Genomic DNA, 19,939 nt, shown 5'->3' on the forward strand with positions numbered 1-19,939 from the left:
TCTCATTTATTGGATTATTCAGTATATATTGACTCTTTTTTATTTCTTCTAGGTCCTTATTATAGATTTCTTGCATCTTCTCAAACCTTGTCTCCAGGCTATTTATCTGTGATTCCATTTTGTTTTCAAGATTTTGGATCATTTTCACTATCATTATTCAGAATTCTTTATCAGGTAGATTCCCTATCCCTTCCTTTTTTGTTTGGATTGGTGGGCATGTATCCTGTTCCTTTATCTGCTGGGTATTCCTCTGTCTCTTTGTCTTGCTTATATTGCTGAGTTTGGGGTGGCCTTTCTGTATTCTGGCAGTTTGTGGAGTTCTCTTTATTGTGGAGTTTCCTCACTGTCAGTGGATTTGTATCAGTGGCTTGTCAATGTTTCTTGGTTAGAGAAGCTTTGTTGGTGTTCTGGTGGGTGGAGCTGGATTTCTTCTCTCTGGAGTGCAATGAAGTGTCCAGTAATGAGTTATGAGATGTCAACGGTTTTGGGGTAGCTTTGGGCAGCCTGTATATTGGAGCTCAGGGGTGTGTTCCTGTGTTGCTGGAGAATTTGTGTGGTATGTCTTGCTCTGGAACTTGTTGGCCCTTAAGTGGTGCTTGGTTTCAGTGTAGGTATGGAGGCATTTGATGAGCTCCTATCAATTAATGTTCCCTGGAGTCAGGAGTTCTCTGATGTTCTCAGGATTTGGGCTTAAGCCTCCTGCTTCTGGATTTCAGTCTTATTTTTACAGTACTCTCAAGACTTCTCCTTCTATGCAGCACTGTTGATAAAACATCTAGGTTAAAGATGAAAAATTTCTTCACAGTGAGGGACACCCAGAGAGGTTCACAGAGTTATATGGAGAAGAGAAGAGGGAGGAGGGAGTTAGAGGTGACCCAAATGAGATGAGGTGGAATCAATAGAGGAGAGAACAAGCTAGCCAGTAATCACTTCCTTATGTGCACTCCACAGTCTGGACCGCTCAGAGATGTTCATGGAGTTATACAGAGAAGAGAAGAGGGAGGAAGGAGACGGAGGTGGCCAGGAGGATAAAAGGGGGGAATCAAAAGGAGAGAGACAGATCCAGCCAGTAATCAGTCCCCCATGTGTTCTCCACTGTCTGGAACACACAGAGATTCCCAGAGTTGGGTAGAGAAGAGAGGGGGTAGGGAGGAGACAGAGGTGAGGCGACTTGGTAGAGAAAAAGGAGAGTCAAAGGGGAAGAGAGCAGTCAAGCCAGTAATCTCACTGCCAAGTAAAAATGCGTACTGACGATTGGGTTCTTAAATGTACAAAATTGATAACAAATACCAAAAAGCAAAGATTAAAAACTAGAGTTTGGAATTTCAAAAATACAATATTAAAGAAAAGAAGAAAAAAAAAGAAAGAAAAAAAAAACAAAGTCACAAAAATTATTATATATATACATACATATATATATGAAGTTTGCTTTAAAAAATAGGGTCTTTGTTTTTTAAAGTAATAGTAGGTTACAAAAGTGAAAATTAAAGGAATAATAGAGGACTTAAAAATTTTAAAAAATTTAAAAAAAAGAATGATCGTAAAAATAGTAAAAATACATCTAAGACTTTCTCTGGTGTTGTTGTGGGTATTGTGGGGTCAGTTCATTTTCAGATAGTTCCTTGGTTCAGCTTATATTTCTCAAGATATATAGGCCCCTTCCTATGTAGTCAGTACTAACGACAGGGTTTTAATCTATTGCATCTGTCACTTCCAAGGCGGTTCCCTGTGTTTTAGCTTCTTCTGTTTGCTGATCTCTTCAGTGTCTGATTTCCACCCTGACACAAAGGGGGCAGTGATGGACACTTTTTTAAAGCTCACTTGTTCAGTTGCACTATGGGGAGGGAGAGATGCTGCAAACAAATAACACTGGCATGTGACTACAGTGCCTCAGCCACACTGGGCCTGCCCCTGCTAACGGCTCGCGTGCCCTCCCTGCCCACATTGCTCAGGCTCTAGGTTGCTCTGCCCGGGAACCATCCGAGGCTGGCCCTGGGCTGCATGCACCTCCCAGGTCTAAGCCTCTCAGGTTCAGGCACTCGGGTAGTCCTCAGAGGTGCAGACTCAGTTGGGCCTGAGTTTTGTTCCTTTCCCAGGTCCGAGCAGCTCAGGTGATGTGGTGTTTGGTGAGTGTGGTCACTGCAACTTATTGCCTCCTCCATCCCTACCACTTGGTTTTCTGGATGTACAACCAGCGCACCTTCTCAGGCGGATGTTGACTGTCCAGAACCCCAAGAAGTCTTAGTTAGCAAAGAAGCCTACATGCAGTTTGGTTGGTAACGTCTCTCTGGGGCTGCAATTGCCCCCTTCCGGCTCTGGCTACCTGTCACCAGAAGGGGATGGTCTGCAGCCGGCTATTTCTGTTCAGTCCTTTGTTCTGCGCACGGGACTGGAGGTGTCTCAGGGCTTTTCCCGTGGTAGCTATCCCACAGTCTGGTTTGCTAGCCCAAGTTAGTTCGCTCAGATTGCCCTCGGGGCATTCAAGCCAGATCCTTACTTTAAGCAATGCAGCCCCACTTGCTAGTGGCGGGTACATGTGTCTGTGCTGCTTCTCCATTGGGGGAGAGTGACTGTTGGGCTCGTAATCTGTGGGTTTTAATTATTTACTTATTTTTCCTCCCTGTTATGTTGCCCTCTGTGCTTCCAAGACTCGCCACAGACTTGGCAGTAAGAGTGTTTCCTGGTTTTCGGAAACTTCTCTCTTTTTAAGACTCCCTTCCCAGAACAGAGCTCTGTCCCTACCTCTTTTGTCTCTTTTTTTGTCTTTAATATTTTTTTCCTACCTCCTTTCAGAGACAATGGGCTGCTTTTCTGTGTGCCTGATGTCCTCTGCAGGCATTCAGAAGTTGTTTTGTGGAATTTACTCAGCGTTTAAATGTTCTTTTGATGAATTTGTGGGGAAGAAAGTGGTCTCCCTGTCCTATTCCTCCGCCATCTTAGGACTGCCCTCTCCAGTGCACTATAGTCTATGTTTTAAGTTATCTGTTTTTCTGTTCAAAACTTACCTATAGTGCTACCAAATCTTTTATATCTATAATGCCTGTCATGTAAGAATAGATACTTTTTAGATTAACTTAATGTTTTACCACATATACACACTCAAGGGGAGCATTAATGGGATGCATTGTTAATGTATTAATGATGTATTATTAACATAATAATACATTAACATATGTATTATTTCTGTTGCATTTATTTCTAAAGACTGCTCAGATTTATAATCATAATTTATATGAGTAACGACCACATAGTTCCTGTTTATCCATCTGAAAAAACTGGTAATTCCATAATACAATTTCTCTAAAACAAAGCCATATTTCAGATAATCCAAGTCATTCTTGATTTTAGAAAACAGATTTGGGAAAATTTCCTCATGATCACCTTACTCTCTATCTGATTTCCATGGACAAAAGATTAATAGTGTATACTTTTGATTGAAGGATCATTAGGGAGGTGTACAGCAATAGTCATTAGAAGTATCCTAGTAATGGAAAATAGACTAAGATAACAGTATGATTTAAACTGTAATATACATTTGATGCTAACTTGATAGGATCTGGGGGATTTTAAAATCAATTATTTTGTTTATTAAAAGTACTAGGAAATTAATGGTGATTCTGAAAATAGGTATAAATATGGGTATAGTAATTGTTATGCATTTTCATGGATTAATTCACTCATTCTTAAAAAACACAGTATTTTTCTTCTCCGTCTGATTTAGCATAGTCCCCTTAAGTTCCAGTCATGTTGTCACAAATGGTAGAATTTCCTTCATTTTTATTGCTGAATAATATTCCACTGTGTGTGATATCGGAGAAGGCAATGGCACCCCACTCCAGTACACTTGCCTGGAAAAATCCCATGGACGGGGGAGCCTGGTGGGCTGCCGTCTATGGGGTTGCACGGAGTTAGACATGACTGAAGTGACTTAGTAGCAGCAGCAGCAGCAGTGTGTGATATACATATGTATATATATAGTACACACACACACATACACACACACACACACATATATATATATATCACAATTTCTTTATCTAGTAATCAACTGACAGACACTTAAGTTGTTTCCATATCTTGATTTCTGTAAATAAAGCTGCAGTCAACATGGGAGTACTGTTCAAGTAAAACTACTGTTTTACTTCCTCACAGAAGTGAAATTGCTGGATCATAAGGTTCAGTTAAAAATAAATGAATAAATAAATACAATTTTAAAAGTCTTACATCCCAAAGAATGATTAGTTAATTCATAAAGTAAAAATGTGCTAAAATGTCATGTAAAATTCTAAACACTTTTTATTATTCTCTAAGGAAAGCGTCTACTTGTATTATGAAAAATGTTTTTCCTTTAAGTCCAAGAACATACATACATATGGGTATCACATATAATGTGTATATTGTGTGTTTATGTTTTGAATTACCTCTTACTCTGAGAATACACATAATCAACATGTGTGTGTATAGTATACAAATATGTATATATTATACAGTTATATTCATATGTTATTTTAAATTTAATTATCTGATTTATTATGCTTTTTTCACAATTTTATTAGATCAAAAATTGTAGTGTGTTCTTGGTATATATAGTTTTTGAGTATAACAGATCACAGCTAAACTAATAGACAAATCATTTAATGAAGTCTTCAATTAATCAGTCATCAGTTCAGTTCATTTCAGTCACTCAGTCATGTCCGACTCTTTGTAACCCCATGGACTGCAGCATGCCAGGCTTCCCTGTCCATCAGCAACTCTTGGAGCCTACTCAAACTCATGTCCATCCTGTTGGTAGTGCCATCCAACCATCTCATCCTCCATTGTCCCCTTCTCCTCCTGCCCTCAATCCCTCCAAGCATCAGGGTCTTTTCCAGTGAGTCAGTTCTTTGTATCAGTTGGACAAAGTATTGCAGTTTCAGCTTCAACATCAGTCCTTCCAATGAATATTCAGGACTGATTTCCTTTAGGATGGACTGATTGGATCTCCTTGCAGTCTAAGGGACTCTCAAGAGTCTTCTCCAACACCATAGTTCAAAAGTATCAATTCTTTGACACTCAGCTTTCTTTATAGTCCAACTCTCAAATCCATACATGACTACTGGAAAAACCATAGCTTTGACTAGATAGACCTTGGTTAGTAAAGTAATGTCTCTGCTTTTTAATACACTGTCTAGGTTGGTCATAGGTTTTCTTCAAAGGAGTAAGTATCTTTTAATTTCATGGCTGCAGTCACCATCTGCAGTGATTTTGGAGCCTCCCAAAATAAAGTCTGTCACTGTTTCTGTTGTTTCCTCATCTATTTGCATGAAGTGATGGGACTGGATGCTATGATCTTAGTTTTCCGAATCAGTCATAATTATCACCAAGTAGCATTAGGGTTGTTTAAATAAATATTATCCAGCAATAGCTCTTATTTAATTAATGTGAATGGCTAAGTACTTAATGTTTCACATTTTATATAAATATTTTGCTAAGCTTGGTCTAGTAAAGCATTATAAACCAAACCATGCTTTTCTTCAGCACTATCTTTGAGGGGAAAAAAAAAGTGGAAATGGATCTTTAAAATTTTATCATATTTCAAGTGACATATTTGGTTAATGTGCCTGTATACATGGATTACAAGGTATTACATGAAATTACATGGATACAAGGTTTACTTCCTATACCCATCATATTTGCATCATCCCGAGCCACCTTTTTAGACAGGCCATTGGCCAGGAACTAGAGTACAGTGGCCACTTTATTCATTCCATGTTATATCTTGCTTGCATTACCCCAGTATTTATCTGCATCATTACATGCTTCATCTGTAAGGTGTGCTCAACTTTTCTAGTTCATGCATAAACTTGAAATGGATGGTACTTAATAGCTCCAGGAGGAAACCTTGAAACAAATGAAAATGGAAGTCTATGGATGAATAACATTTCTGTGTTTCTGTTAAAAATCCTAAGGTGCATTTGGTACAGCTGCTTAAATATTTCCAGAAGGTTCATGCCAGTGGAGGTTTAACCTGAGAAGTATAACCAACTGGATATAGATTAAAGAGATAAATATATTTCTCATAAAAATTGACTTAGGAAACCAAGGGGAATGGCTAGGCAATCACAAAATCCATAAGGTAGGCCATTAGGAAGGGCAGGTTGGAATTCTCAGTCAGTAGCTTAACTGCTGGCTACAAATGGAGTTTCTTCTTAAAGAAAGGCTTTTCAGCTGATTGCATCAAGCCCAGCCAGATTATCTAGAATAATCTCTTACTTAAAGTCAATTGATTGTGGACTTTTACCACATCTACAAAATACATTTATAGCTAAATCTAGATGAGTATGTATGATTAAATAACTTGGAATTATAACCTGGCCAAGTTTGCACATCAAGAGCCCATGAAGGTATCTATTGCTTGTTTTTAAATTTAGTTTTTTATTTTATATTGGGTGTATAGTTGATTTACAGTGTTGTGTTAGTTTCATGTGTATAGAAAAGTGAATCTGTTACACACATATATATATATCCATTCTTTTTCTGAATCTTTTCTCATACAGGTTATTACAAAATATTGAGTAAATTTCCCATAGTGTTTGAATCTTATTTGTTCAGAACAGAAACCATCTTGTAATATCCTTGGTTTGACAGTCCTGTTTTACTCTTCCTTGATACTATGGCTCTCATTCCTAGAAGAACATCCTCACATAAACTGCTTGTATGCCAGCTTTGGTTGTAGTTCTCCTTTAGGAGACAGGAGACAATTTGTCTCATGAGATAATTGATGTCATAGTGACCTTCAATATGGATTCTGGTAATAGATAACACAATGGTTAGACAAGAGTAAGGACTCCATTAATGTTGATGATAGTGGTCATGATAACCCTTGACATGAAGAAGCATTATCCTTATTAAGAATCTTATTGGTGGAATATTTTGATTGAGTGTGCACTAGTTTCCTGTGACTGTCATAACAGATAACCACAAGCTGGGTGGCTTACAGCAATAGAAATTTATTCCTTCACAGTTCAGAGGCTCTGAGGCTGAAATTAAGGAGTTGTCAGGGCTGTGCTTCTTCCATATGCGCTAAGGGAGAACTGTTTCATGCCTCTCTGCTAGCTTCTGGGGCTACCAGCATTCCTTGGTGTTCCTTGATTTCTTGTCACATTACTCCAATTTCCACATTCTCCTCTGTGTATCTGTCCTTAAAAAACCTCTACTTCTGCATTATTATGAACATATCCATGATCATAGTAAGGGCTTACTCAGATAATTCATGATCAACTCCTCCTCTCAAGATTTTTAGTTACATCTTATGCCACATAAGAAAATATTCACACATACATCAGATTTGGACTTAGACACATTTTTAGGGCCAACTTTCAGCATCTATAAGGTGGAGTATGGAATTTTGGCTTGCAATGTGGGGATTACAGTTAAACATTTTGGAGACAGAGGACTTTATCAGAACTGAAGTCAATGATTTGAGACAGATTTTTTTTTAGAAGCCCTGAAAAGAGGGAAATGCTTGTTTCAGGTTAGCAGGGTGTCAATGCAAGGCACACTATGAAAGTCATAGCATCTCCATGGGAACATTTTAAGAGAACTTTGTCACCTACAGGTGTGAAGTAGAATGTGCTGAAAATGCAGATTGAAATTTAATTATAGTGATAGTGCTTCAAGGACACCAAATGTACATCTTTGTATTTCTACGCTAAAGTCAGGACCCTGATAGGGAAAGAGTGGGGTGTTGGTATACACAATGGGGAAATTTCTGTCAACATAGGTGAGAACCTTGGACCCACCAAATACTCCTGATATTCCCAACCAAAGAAAATAACTCTTTCCTTCTTGCTATAAGACAATAACAGCCTTTTTTTTTTTTTTTTTTTTTACCTACAAAGGCCAATTTGGGAATAACCACTTTATGTTCCTAGGAGGGGCTCAAAAGAAGCTTTTTTCACCAAGATAATAATACACTGATGAGAACACATGAAGATATTTGAGAATGTCATCAGGCCAGAGTTGACAGTAGAAGCTGATTTATCTTGGTATTCCAATTACCATGAAACTTATTTTCTTTGTTTTAGTAAAATTGTGAGTATTGTCAAAAAGCAGATAAAGAGGTGGCCCTCAGTGCTAAGTGGCAATATGGAAGTAATTACCAAAATAGATTTTAGGTTGGAATGGAAACCAGGGTGTCTTGATCTACATTGTTTCTAAAGGTGAGATGAGCAGTCAACTAGGGTCTGACTTAGTCTGTTACGGGAGACATCAGCCTACTATACTATCATAGAAAACTCTAGCAAATATATTCTTTCAACCAGTGATAACTGAGTTAATAAATTAAATGAAAGTATAAAAATTGACCATAAGATAATATTGACTCTGAAATCAGTTTCTTGACCTGTAACTTTTATTTTTTATGCTGAAAGTTGTAGGGATGAGACCAGGTATAGAGAAGCACTCCTGCACATGTGTAATGCATTTCTTAAGAATTTTTACACTTTGTATTTTGCATGATTCTGAAGACTAGAATGGCTTACTCTATGTCTCGTCTCCCACTACCCCAAGAAGTTAACTGATATCTATAACTGCTGCTGCTGCTAAGTCCCTTCAGTCATGTCTGACTCTTTGCCACCCCATAGATGGCAGCCCACCAGGCTCCCCCGACCCTGGGATTCTCCAGGCAAGAACACTGGAGTGGGTTGACATTGCCTTCTCTGATATCTATAACTGCTGCTGCTGATAGGTCCCTTCAGTCGTGTCTGACTCTTTGCCGCCCCATAGACTGCAGCCCACCAGGATCCCCTGACCCTGGGATTCTCCAGGCAAGAACACTGGAGTGGGTTGCCATTTCCTTCTCCAACGAATGAAAGTGAAAAGTGAAAGTGAAGTCGCTCAGTCATGCCCGACTCTTAGCGACCCCATGGACTGCAGCCTACCAGGCTCTTCCATCCATGGGATTTTCCAGGCAAGAGTACTGGAGTGGGTTGCCATTGCCTTCTCCGATATCTATAACTATGAACCTGTAAATCTGCGAATTTACCTGTTGGCTTTTTAAGTAAAGAAATTGCTGACAAGGAATTTATTTACTCAAAATCTACAAATAAAGAAACATCTCAATGTTTTAACTTGGTAAACTTATTAGAGGGGAATATTTGCTGATAAAAGTCTATTTTCCTAAGTTTACTATGCTTCTTAATAGATTTTCAATGCTCATTCAAAAATATGAGACACATTGAAAGAAAGAAAAAAGAATTCTAACCATAATTTCCTAAAAGATGTTCCTACAAATGAATGCAATTATGCATATTTTAAATAAAAATTGCCTGTTTTCAATAAACACCAATAATATTCACATTTGAAAACACTTTATATTCTGTGGCATGTTAATTTTCATCATTAATGTGTGCAGTATTATACTCTAATTAATTTTGTAATTAAAAGAATGGTATTTAAAATGTCAAATTTAAAACCATGAAATGCAGATTTCAAACAGAATGTATTATCATAACAGAACTCATTTATCACTAGCATAAGCTAATTGAATTTGTTTATGTTTATTTAAAGTAGGTACTTTAATTGTTGGAAAGAATATTCTCTATATGGAGGGACAAGATTTTATGAAATGATGTAGGAAAATTGACAGTAACTGAATTAAGGGTTTCTCTAGATATGCCACTTAGGATTACACTAGTGGCTTATTCTGAAGACATTTAGGTCTTGTTCCTGTGATTCTAGGCCCTCCTCCTAGTCTACAGTTCTTAGAAACCAATGAAGGGCTGGTTCCACCAAGGCACACAATTATGATTTCCATAAATTAAAATCTTTACTGTCTCACTGTAGTCAGTGCTCCTTACTGGATCATTGGAAACAGAACAAGATATTTAGTATATGGCCATGACTATGGATGTGGCTTCCCTGGTGGTTCAGATGGTAAAAAATTCGCCTGCAATGCAGGAGACCTGGGTTCAGTCCCTGGGTTGGGAAGATCCCCTGAGGAGGGCATGGCAACCCACTCTGGTATTCTTGCCTGGAGAATCCACATGGACAGAGGTGTCTGGTGGGCTACAATTCATGGGGGTATCAAAGAAACGGACATGACTGAGCGATTAAACACACAAGACTATGGATAAGAAAGAGGGATGGTTTAGCCAATGAAGATCTGAATGAAATTATTTGGAATACATTGTGGTATTCCTATGCTTAGAGGTAAAGATTATTAGAAGGCAACTGCTATCTAACACAAGTAAGGCCTCCGAAATTCTTTTAAGTTGTTCTTATGCGAGAACACTGTTATTTCCCTTCTCACTGTACTATTACGTAGGGTATATTAGTGGTGAGAATTGAAAGGAAAATGAACTGAGCCATCACCTAGTGTTCTGACTTCCTGATGCTTTCTTTTGAGATTCAGTAGCAAGTTGTGACCTTGTGTTTTCTCTCATTAGGAAGAGAGCAAGTCTGTTTTTGTTTATTTGAATAAAAATTGCATATTAAGTGGGAAGTTTTTTCTGGATTTGTATGTATTAAAAGAAAATCTGAATGTAGAGTTGGACACAATTTAGCGACTAACAACAACAATCTCTCACGTAGGATTGTAACATGGTGACCAAATACACAGAAAATTTCTCAAAGAAGGAGCATCTAATGTTAGAGTGATACAAATATGATCCGTGATTTCCTGCTGGTAAAAGTCCTGGGTCTGCCCTGTTTCCAGTTCTTCAGTTCAGTTTAGTTCAGTCACTCAATCGTGTCTGACTCTCTGTGACCCCATGAATCGCAGCACGCCAGGCCTCCCTGTCCATCACCAACTCCTGGAGTTAACTCAGACTCACGTCCATTGAGTCAGTGATACCATCCAGCCATCTCATCCTCTGTTGTCCCCTTCTCCTCCTGCCCCCAATCCCTCCCAGCATTAGAGTCTTTTCCAATGAGTCAACTCTTCGCATGAGGTGGCTAAACAACTGGAGTTTCAGCTTCAGCATCATTCCCTCCAAAGAAATCCCAGGGTTGATCTCCTTCAGAATGGACTGGCTGGATCTCCTTGCTGTCCAAGGGACTCTCAAGAGTTTTCTCCAACACCACAGTTCAAACGCATAAATTCTTCAGTGCTCAGCTTTCTTCACAGTCCAACTCTCACATCCATACATGACTACTGGAAAAACCATAGCCTTGACTAGACGGACCTTAGTCAGCAAAGTAATGTCTCTGCTTTTGATTATGCTATCTAGGTTGGTCATAACTTTTCTTCCAAGAAGAAAGCATCTTTTAATTTCATGGCTGCAGTCACCATCTGCAGTGATTTTGGGGCCCAAAAAAAATAAAGTCTGACACTGTTTCCACTGTTTCTCCATCTATTTCCCATGAAGTGATGGGACCAGATGCCATGATCTTCGTTTTCTGAATGTTGGGCTTTAAGCCAACTTTTTCACTCTCCTCTTTCACTTTCCTCAAGAGGCTTTTTAGTTCCTCTTCACTTTCTGCCATAGGGTGGTGTCATCTGCATATCTGAGGTTATTGATATTTCTCCCGGCAATCTTGATTCCAGCCTGGGTTTCTTCCAGTCCAGCGTTTCTCATGATGTACTCTGCATAGAAGTTAAATAAGCAGGGTGACAATATACAGCTTGACTTACTCCTTTTCCTGTTTGGAACCAGTCTGTTGTTCCATGTCCAGTTCTAACTGTTGCTTCCTGACCTGCATACAGATTTCTCAAGAGGCAGGTCAGGTGGTCTGGTACTCCCATCTCTTTCAGAATTTTGCACAGTTTATTGTGATCCACACAGTCAAAGGCTTTGGCATAGTCAATAAAGCAGAAATAGATGTTTTTCTAGTTAATCACATATTCCTCTAGTCCTGTGACTACACTCTATATCCATTGAGGTTTTTGTTTGTGGAACTGAATATTTTCTTAATTTTGGTTCTTAGTTTAAAGCTATCAGCTCTAATAATTTTCATGATCAGGAAAAAACAAAGTAGTTCAAGTCATAAAACTTGGATAAGCTTTTAAAGATTGAATGTTTATATTTAATATAGAATACAACAGAAAAATTATAAATAGATTATAAGTTCTAGCTGCTACAAGGATATTGTTGTTCAGAATAAAGCTAAGAAAAAGAAATTGAGTCATTTTCAAGAAAGCTTTAACAAAATTATTAATTAGTATACCAGCATGGCTAAAAGCATACTTGTTAAAAATAAATAAATGTGTAACGCTTGTAAGATGCTGAGAAAATAAGCCAAATATGAGAGTAATAGAGAAGGTGATCATCTTGTATGTTTGTTTAAATGTGTATATATATAGAATCAAACCTATGGAGAAAAGAAATATTGACTGTGACTACTTTCAGTTTGGAATTATAAATAAATGTTTTTCTGTTTGTGTGTATGTATATAGAAAGATGATAGAGAAAGATATACAAAGATATATACACATGTAGATGTATCACATACTTCCATACTAGCAGAAACATCAGGCCTCTAGTTTAGAGATCAGAGCTTCATTTACTTCAGCAGCACAGGGGAAGAATAATATTCTAGCATTGGCCCCTCACACCACAGGCATCAGAATGAGAGCCAGATGGACAGTCTATACATGTAGTGGGATTATACTTCCAGAGACTGTTGTATGAATCTCAGCCCATTGATAGTCATATTCTTATCTAGGAATATAGGAAGCACTCACTTGGACTCATATTAATTCCTAAGGAATCCCATGGACATTCTCTACCACCACCACAAAGGCCAGTCTTGTTTCTGGATCAGCCCTTGCAGTTCTAATGTCACATCTCAGCAAAACTATCCTGGAGCTTAGAAGAACAAGATTTATTAACCATAGATCCTGAAGGGCACACAGCAAGCTCCAGGTCACATAGTGAGGTGGTGGGTATAAAGAGAAGGAAACTAAGGCCTTTGCCTTTATTAGGGCCCAAAGGTGGGTTACCTAGGACTCCTCCAGATCCCTCTTTAGTAATAAAATTTAAAGCAGGAAATTTGGAATTAGTGTACAGAAAGAAGTGAAGTCACATGATCAGAGAAGTGGTCAAGTGATCAGTCAGCTACCCAAGGTTTCTAAAAGAGGAATGAATTTTGTAGGTGGGGACAGTCCAGTTCCTAATCAAGTTCTTTCTTTCTTTTACTAGTAGCTGTGTCATATAGCTGGCAATATGCTTATTCTAGATAGATGTCTTTGAAATCAGTGCCTTAGGAATCAAAAGCTTAATATCAGACACTCTCTTATAATCAAAAAGCTTAATGTCAGGCATTTACTACAGAAAGGCTTAGAAAAATATGAATCTGCAAGTTTATGTAGAAGTGGGACAACTGTTCCCCACTTTCTTCTAAGACAGAGAAACATTTATATCCTACTATAAAAGAATTCTCCTGGGGGAGAGAAAGAGGAAGATCCAGGATTTTTTCATTCTGAAATACAAATAAATATTCCTAGGTGAAGGATATGACAAATACTATAAATCCTTTACTAGTGTGGTATATTTGGCATAATTAATGAGCTAATACCAATACAATTTTAAATAAAGTCCATAGTTAATTCACATTTCCTCAGATTTTTCTTAATATCTTTTTTCTCATTTGGTGTCCATCTAAGATACCAGGGTGCATTTAGTTGTTGTGTCTTTTTAGGATCCTCTTGGTTTTCAGGCTTTCTTTCTTTTTGATGATTTTCATACTTTAAAGAAGATTGAACAAATAATTTATAGTATATCCTTCAATCTGTATTTGTCTGATATTTTTATCATGATTAGACAAGGGTAATGTATTTTGGGAAAGAAGATATTTACTCCCAACATGACTTATCACTGTTGACACCGAGCTTGATCATCTGGATTGAGATAGTTTTTGTCAGTTTTATTCACTGTAAATTTACTTTTCTTTTTCTTTCCATACTTGGCTCTTTGAAATAAAATATTATACCAAGCCCACACTTAAGTGAGAATATATGCTTCACCTGTTTAAGGGGAAATATTTACATAAGTTACATGAAATTCTTCTCTATGGGAGCTTTATCCCCCAATTTATTGATATGTGTGTTAGTCATTCAGTTGTGTTCAACCCTATGGACTATAACCCACCAGGCTGCTCTGTCCATGAGATTTTCCAGGCAAGACTACTGGAGTGGGTTGCCATTTCCTCCTCCAGGGGATATTTTCAACCCAAAGAGTGAACCTGGGTCTCCTGTGTCTCCTATATTGCAGACAGATTCTTTACCCACTGAGCCACCAGGGAAGCCACCATTTATTTATATAGTCAATCATTAATTTATCTATATCATAGATATTTATTTTATTCTTTGGGTTATAATCCAATACTACTTTATTCTAATACTACTCAAATTCCTTCAGCTTCATTAGGCTTCTGTGTCCCTTTGAGACATGCTTAAAATTATGTGTGTGTTTCTTTTTAAATGCTTCGCTTCTTTTTAGTACTGAAAGATGCCCCAAGATAATCTCATATATTACCTGTCCCAACCCTAGAATCAACCTTTTTGCCATGAGTCCTGGTTTCTTATATTGGAGCATGATAGTACAAACCAACACCTTGATAGTTAAGTACAGTTCAGTCGCTTAGTTGTGTCGAACTCTTTGCGACCCTTGGACCACAGCACGCCAGGCCTCTCTGTCCATCACCAACTCCAAGAGTCTACTCAAATTCATGTCCACTGAGTCGATGATACCATCCAACCATCTCATCCTCTGTCTTCTCCTTCTCCTCCTGCCTTCAATCTTCCCCAGTGTCAAGGTCTTTTCAAATGAGTCAGCTCTTTGCATCAGGTGACCAAAGTATTGGAGTTTCAGCTTCAGCATCAGTCCCTCCATGAACACTCAGGACTGATCTCCTTTAGGATGGACTGGTTGGATCTCTTTGCAGTCCAAGGGACTTTCAAGAGTCATCTCCAACACCACAGTTCAAAAGAATCAATTCTTCGGAGCTCAGCTTTCTTTATAGTCCAACTCTCACATCTATACATGACCACTGGAAAAACCATAGCCTTGACTAGACGGATCTTTGTTGGCAAAATAACGTCTCTGCTTTTTAATATGCTGTCTAGGTTGGTCATAACTTTCCTTACAAGGAGTAAACATCTTTTAATTTTATGGCTGCAGTCACCATCTGCAGCAATTTTGGAAAAACCAAAAGTCAGCCACTGTTTCCATTGTTTCCCCATTTATCTGCCATTAAATGATGGAACTGGATGTCATGTTCGTAGTTTTCTGAATGTTGAGCTTTAAGCCAACTTTTTCAATCTCCTCTTTCACTTTCATCAAAAGGCTCTTTAGTTCTTCTTCACTTTCTGCCATAAGGGTGACGTCATCTTGAGAAATGCTGGGCTGGATGAAGCACAAGTTAGAATTAAGATTGCCAGGAGAAAAAGCAATAACCTCAGATATGCAGATGACACCACCCTTATAGCAGAAAGTGGCCTTGATATCAGGTATGCTTATTGTTGTTGGGGTGCTATTGCTTCTGAAATTGTTAGTAGTTCAGTCATGTTCAACTTTTTATGACTCCATGTACAGTAGCCTGTCAGGCTCCTCTGTCCATGGAATTCTCCAGGCAAGAATACTGGAGTAGGTTGCCATTTCCTTCTCCAAGGGATTTTCCCATCCCAGGGACTGAACCTGAGTCTCCTGTATTACAGGCAGATTCTTTACCATCTGAGCCACTAGAGAAACTCTAAGCCCTCTCAGTGACAAAACAAGGGAATATATGTATACTAACTGAATATATACACTTGTTCTTAAGAATTTCTGTATTCATCTGAGTCTGTATTAAGCTAAACATGAGTCCACATCAAAGTCTTCCTCTCTAATCTACTACCACATGGATCATTTTAACCTCTTTCTTGTATGAATACTTGTGAATACTTGTACTACAACAGTAGGAAACCTGGCTCCCACTTTCTGCCATGAATTTATGTAATTGTTCAATTATTGTATATATATGTAGTGTATTCAGGGCTGTCAACCTGTGCTTCATGGAAAACAACCTAATCAATTCAAGTTCAGTGCTTATTTACAAGTCTCTTTTCATTCTGTTGATGTGACCATATGATTTTTCTCATTTAGTCTGTTATTATGATGAAATATATTAATATTTAGTCTTCCATGAATGGTCAAAAAGTGCTATCCTTTTATATGTTTTTGGGTGCACTTTGATAATATTTTTCTGAGATTATATTGCTTTTATATATGCAGGAAATTTTGATCTATAATTTTCTTGAAGTGTCTATTGGTTTTGATAGTAGGGTAATGCTGGCCTTGTTAAGTGAGGAACTATACTTTCTGCTTTTAATTTTGGAAAGATAGTAGAGAGACTTATTTTTAAATGTTTGGAATAATTCACCAGTGAAACCACCTGATATTGGAGATTTTATTTTTGGAAAGTTTTAAATTGCTGATTCAATTTAATTAATAGAGATGAAAATTCATGATCTATTTCTCTATTTGTGACTTTTCATAGTTTTTGTCCTTTGAGGAGTTGTTGCTGTTCAATCACTAAGTTATGTCCAACCCTTTGCAAACCCGTATTATGCAGCATACCAGGCCTCCCTGTCTGTCATCATCTCCTGGAGTTTGCTGAGATTCATGTCCATTGAATTGGCAATGCCATCCAACCATCTCACCCTCTTTTGCTCCTTATCCTCCTGCCCTCAATCCTTCCCAGAATTAGGGACTTTTTCAATACATTGTCTCTTCACATCATGTGGCCAAAGTACTGGAGCTTCAGTTTCAGCATCAGTCCTTCCAGTGAATATTTAGGGTCAGTTTCCTTAGGATTGGCTGCCTTGATGTCCTTGCACTCCAAGGGACTCTCAAGAGTCTTCCTCAATGCCACAATTTGAAAGCTTTAATTCTTTGGTGCTCAGTCATCTATATGGTTGAACTTTCACATTCATACATGACTACTGGAAAAACCATAGCTTTGACTAATTGGACCTTCATCAGCAAAGTGATGTCTCTCCTTTTTAAATATGCATTGTAGGTTTATCATAGCCTTTCTTCCAAGGAGCAAGCATCTTTTAATTTTATGGCTGTAGTCACTGAATGCAGTGATTTTGGAGCCCTCATCTTCTCCATCTATTTACCATGAAGTAATGAGACCTGGTGTCATGATTTTAGTTTTCTGAATAATGAGTTTTAAGTTAGTTTTTTTTACTCTTCCCTTTCACCTTCATCAAGACGCTCTTTAGTTCCTCTTCTGCCATTACAGTGGTATCATGTGCCTATCTGATGTTGATATTTCTCCCAGCAATCTTGATTTCAACTTGAGCTTCATTCAGCCCTGCATTTCCCATGACATCCTCTGCATATAAGTTAAATAAGTAAGGTTACAATATACATGATTGATGTACTCCTTTCCCAAGTGTGAACCAGTCAATTGGTCATGTCAGGTTCTAACTGTTGCTTCTTGATCTGCATACAGGTTTCTCAGGAGGTGGGTGAGGCAGTTTAGTATTCCCATCTCTTTAAGAATTTTCCACAGTTTGTTGTGATCCACAGAGTCAAAGGCTTTAGCATTGGTTCATTTTAATTAAGGTATCAAATATTATATGAACATGCTGCTGCTGCTGCTGCTAAGTCGCTTCAGTCATGTCCAACTCTGTGAGACTCCATAGACGGCAGCCCACCAGGGCCCCCCATCCCTGGGATACTCCAGGCAAGAACACTGGAGTGGGTTGCCATTTCCTTCTCCAATGCATAAAAGTGAAAAGTGAAAGTGAAGTCGCTCAGTTGTGTCCGACTCTTAGCAACCCCATGGACTGCAACCTACCAGGCTCCACTGTCCATAGATTTGTTCATATAACAGCCTTATGATTCTTTTAATTTTCATGGAATTGGTTTAAATGGCCCCATTTCTATCTCTGATATCAGGGATTTTGTATACTCTCTCTTTTTTTTTTTTTTCCTTAGCCTGAGTAGATGTTTTCTTTTAGAAGTACCAGATTTTTATTGCTTTGATCTTTCTCTTTTGCTTTCTGATCTGTGATTTCATTGATTTGTGCTTGATTTTTTTCTTTTCCCTTTTATTCTTTTAACTTCATTTAAGCTTTATATTCTCTTATTTCTCTGGATTCCTAAAAGGAAGCTTAGGTTATTTGTTTTAGGTTTTTCTTCTTTCCTAATATATGCATCTAATGTTTATATTTCATGAGAATGTCCTTCTCAATATTGCTTTTGTTGCACCCTACAAATTTTGATGTTGTGTTTTCATTTACCTTACCTTGAGACATCATCTTTTACTCATGGATAATACTGAGAAATGTGTTGTGCGATTTGTAAGCAGTTTAGGGCTTTTTCCTACTTTTTCTGCTATTGATTTCATGTTTAATTCTTTCTTGGTCTGAAAGCATACACTGTAGGATTTCTATTGTTTTAAATTTGTTAAGGTGTATTTTATGACCCAGCATATAGTCTGTCTTGGTTAAAAGATTTCTTTTTCTATTTTTTTAACTGGAGGATAATTGCTTTACAATATTGAGTTGGTTTCTGCCATGCAATGTGACTCATTGGCTAAGTTTTATGTGAACTTGAGAAGAATACTTTTCCTTTTATTGAAAAAAATTCTATATATATGAATTAAATCAAGTTGAATGATTGTGCTGTTTAGGTTATCTAAAACGTTACTAATTTTCTACTTGCTTACACATCAGTTACTCATAGATGGATGTTTAAGTGTCAAACTAAAATATTGGATTTTCTATTTCTCCTAGAATTTCTATCAGGTTTTATATAATGCATTTCCATCTCAGTTGTTAAATGTGTGTGTGTGTGTGTATTTACATAATGTGCTTTGTCTTAGAGAACTGACATCTTCCACTATATAAGGTTTCTTCTTTATCCTGATAATCTTCCCTGTTTTACATCTCATTAGCTTGAAATTAATATAGCTACTTCAGTTTTCTTTGATTAATATTATTATTACATATATTTTTCTATCCCTTTATCTTCAATTTATTATGTCTTTAAAGTAGATTACGGGTAAGAAATACATGGTTGGTTCTCAGCTTTTTGTAGTCCATTCTGATAGTTACTGTCTTGTAACTGGTGTTTTTAAACACAGGTAAAGTGACTGTTGATATTTTTGGATTTATATTACCAAATTCTGGATTTTTTAGACATAATCAAGTTGAAATAGGTCATGACTGATTAGGGTAGGCCCTAATCTAATAACAGTATTTATTAACAGATAAGCCAAAACTTACTGAGAATGGCTGACACCAACCAGAAGTCAGAAAGAGACAAAGAAATATCTTGCCCTAGAATCTTCAGATACACCACGGTCCCGCTCACCTCTTGATTTGGGGCTTCTAGATTCCATAACTGTGAGATAATTTCTTTTTAAATTTCTGTTGTTTTAAGCTGTTATTTATATCAGTTTATGATAATTTGTTATGGCAGCCACAGGAAACCAATACAGCCTGCAGAATTTCTTCATGAGTCTACATATTATGAGGAGCATTTTCTCTTATATTCTAGGGCCTGTGTTAAGTGCCCTTTTATTTGTCTTACATTCTGACTATAAATAATGCAGATAATGCAGTAGGGAGAACATTAGTATCCCCAATTTGCAGATAAAAAAATCAAATCAGAGAGAAGACACATACCAGACACAGCAGACATGATGTTCAGTGCAACTTTATATAGCTACAGAATCTACCTCTCCTAAGTATAGTATTTGCTAAATATTTGGGAACCAAGCTATTAATTTTTTTATGTTTATAATCTTCAAATGTGAGAAGATAGTAGTGGTGTATCTTTTTTTTTTTTTGTATACAATAATATTTCACTATATGAATGCCCAGAATACACAGTGACTTTATGTTAATACTGCTATCATTCTCCAGAATGCAGATTATTGTTGTATGTGAAACTTTAATATTGTTTCTCTTCCTCACATTCTGTATCAGAGTTTTTCAACAGCTTTTGGGGAACACAAAGTA

Source organism: Oryx dammah, unplaced genomic scaffold, assembly GCF_014754425.2.
Source record: "Oryx dammah isolate SB20612 unplaced genomic scaffold, SCBI_Odam_1.1 HiC_scaffold_2, whole genome shotgun sequence".
Classification (NCBI taxonomy): domain Eukaryota; kingdom Metazoa; phylum Chordata; class Mammalia; order Artiodactyla; family Bovidae; genus Oryx; species Oryx dammah.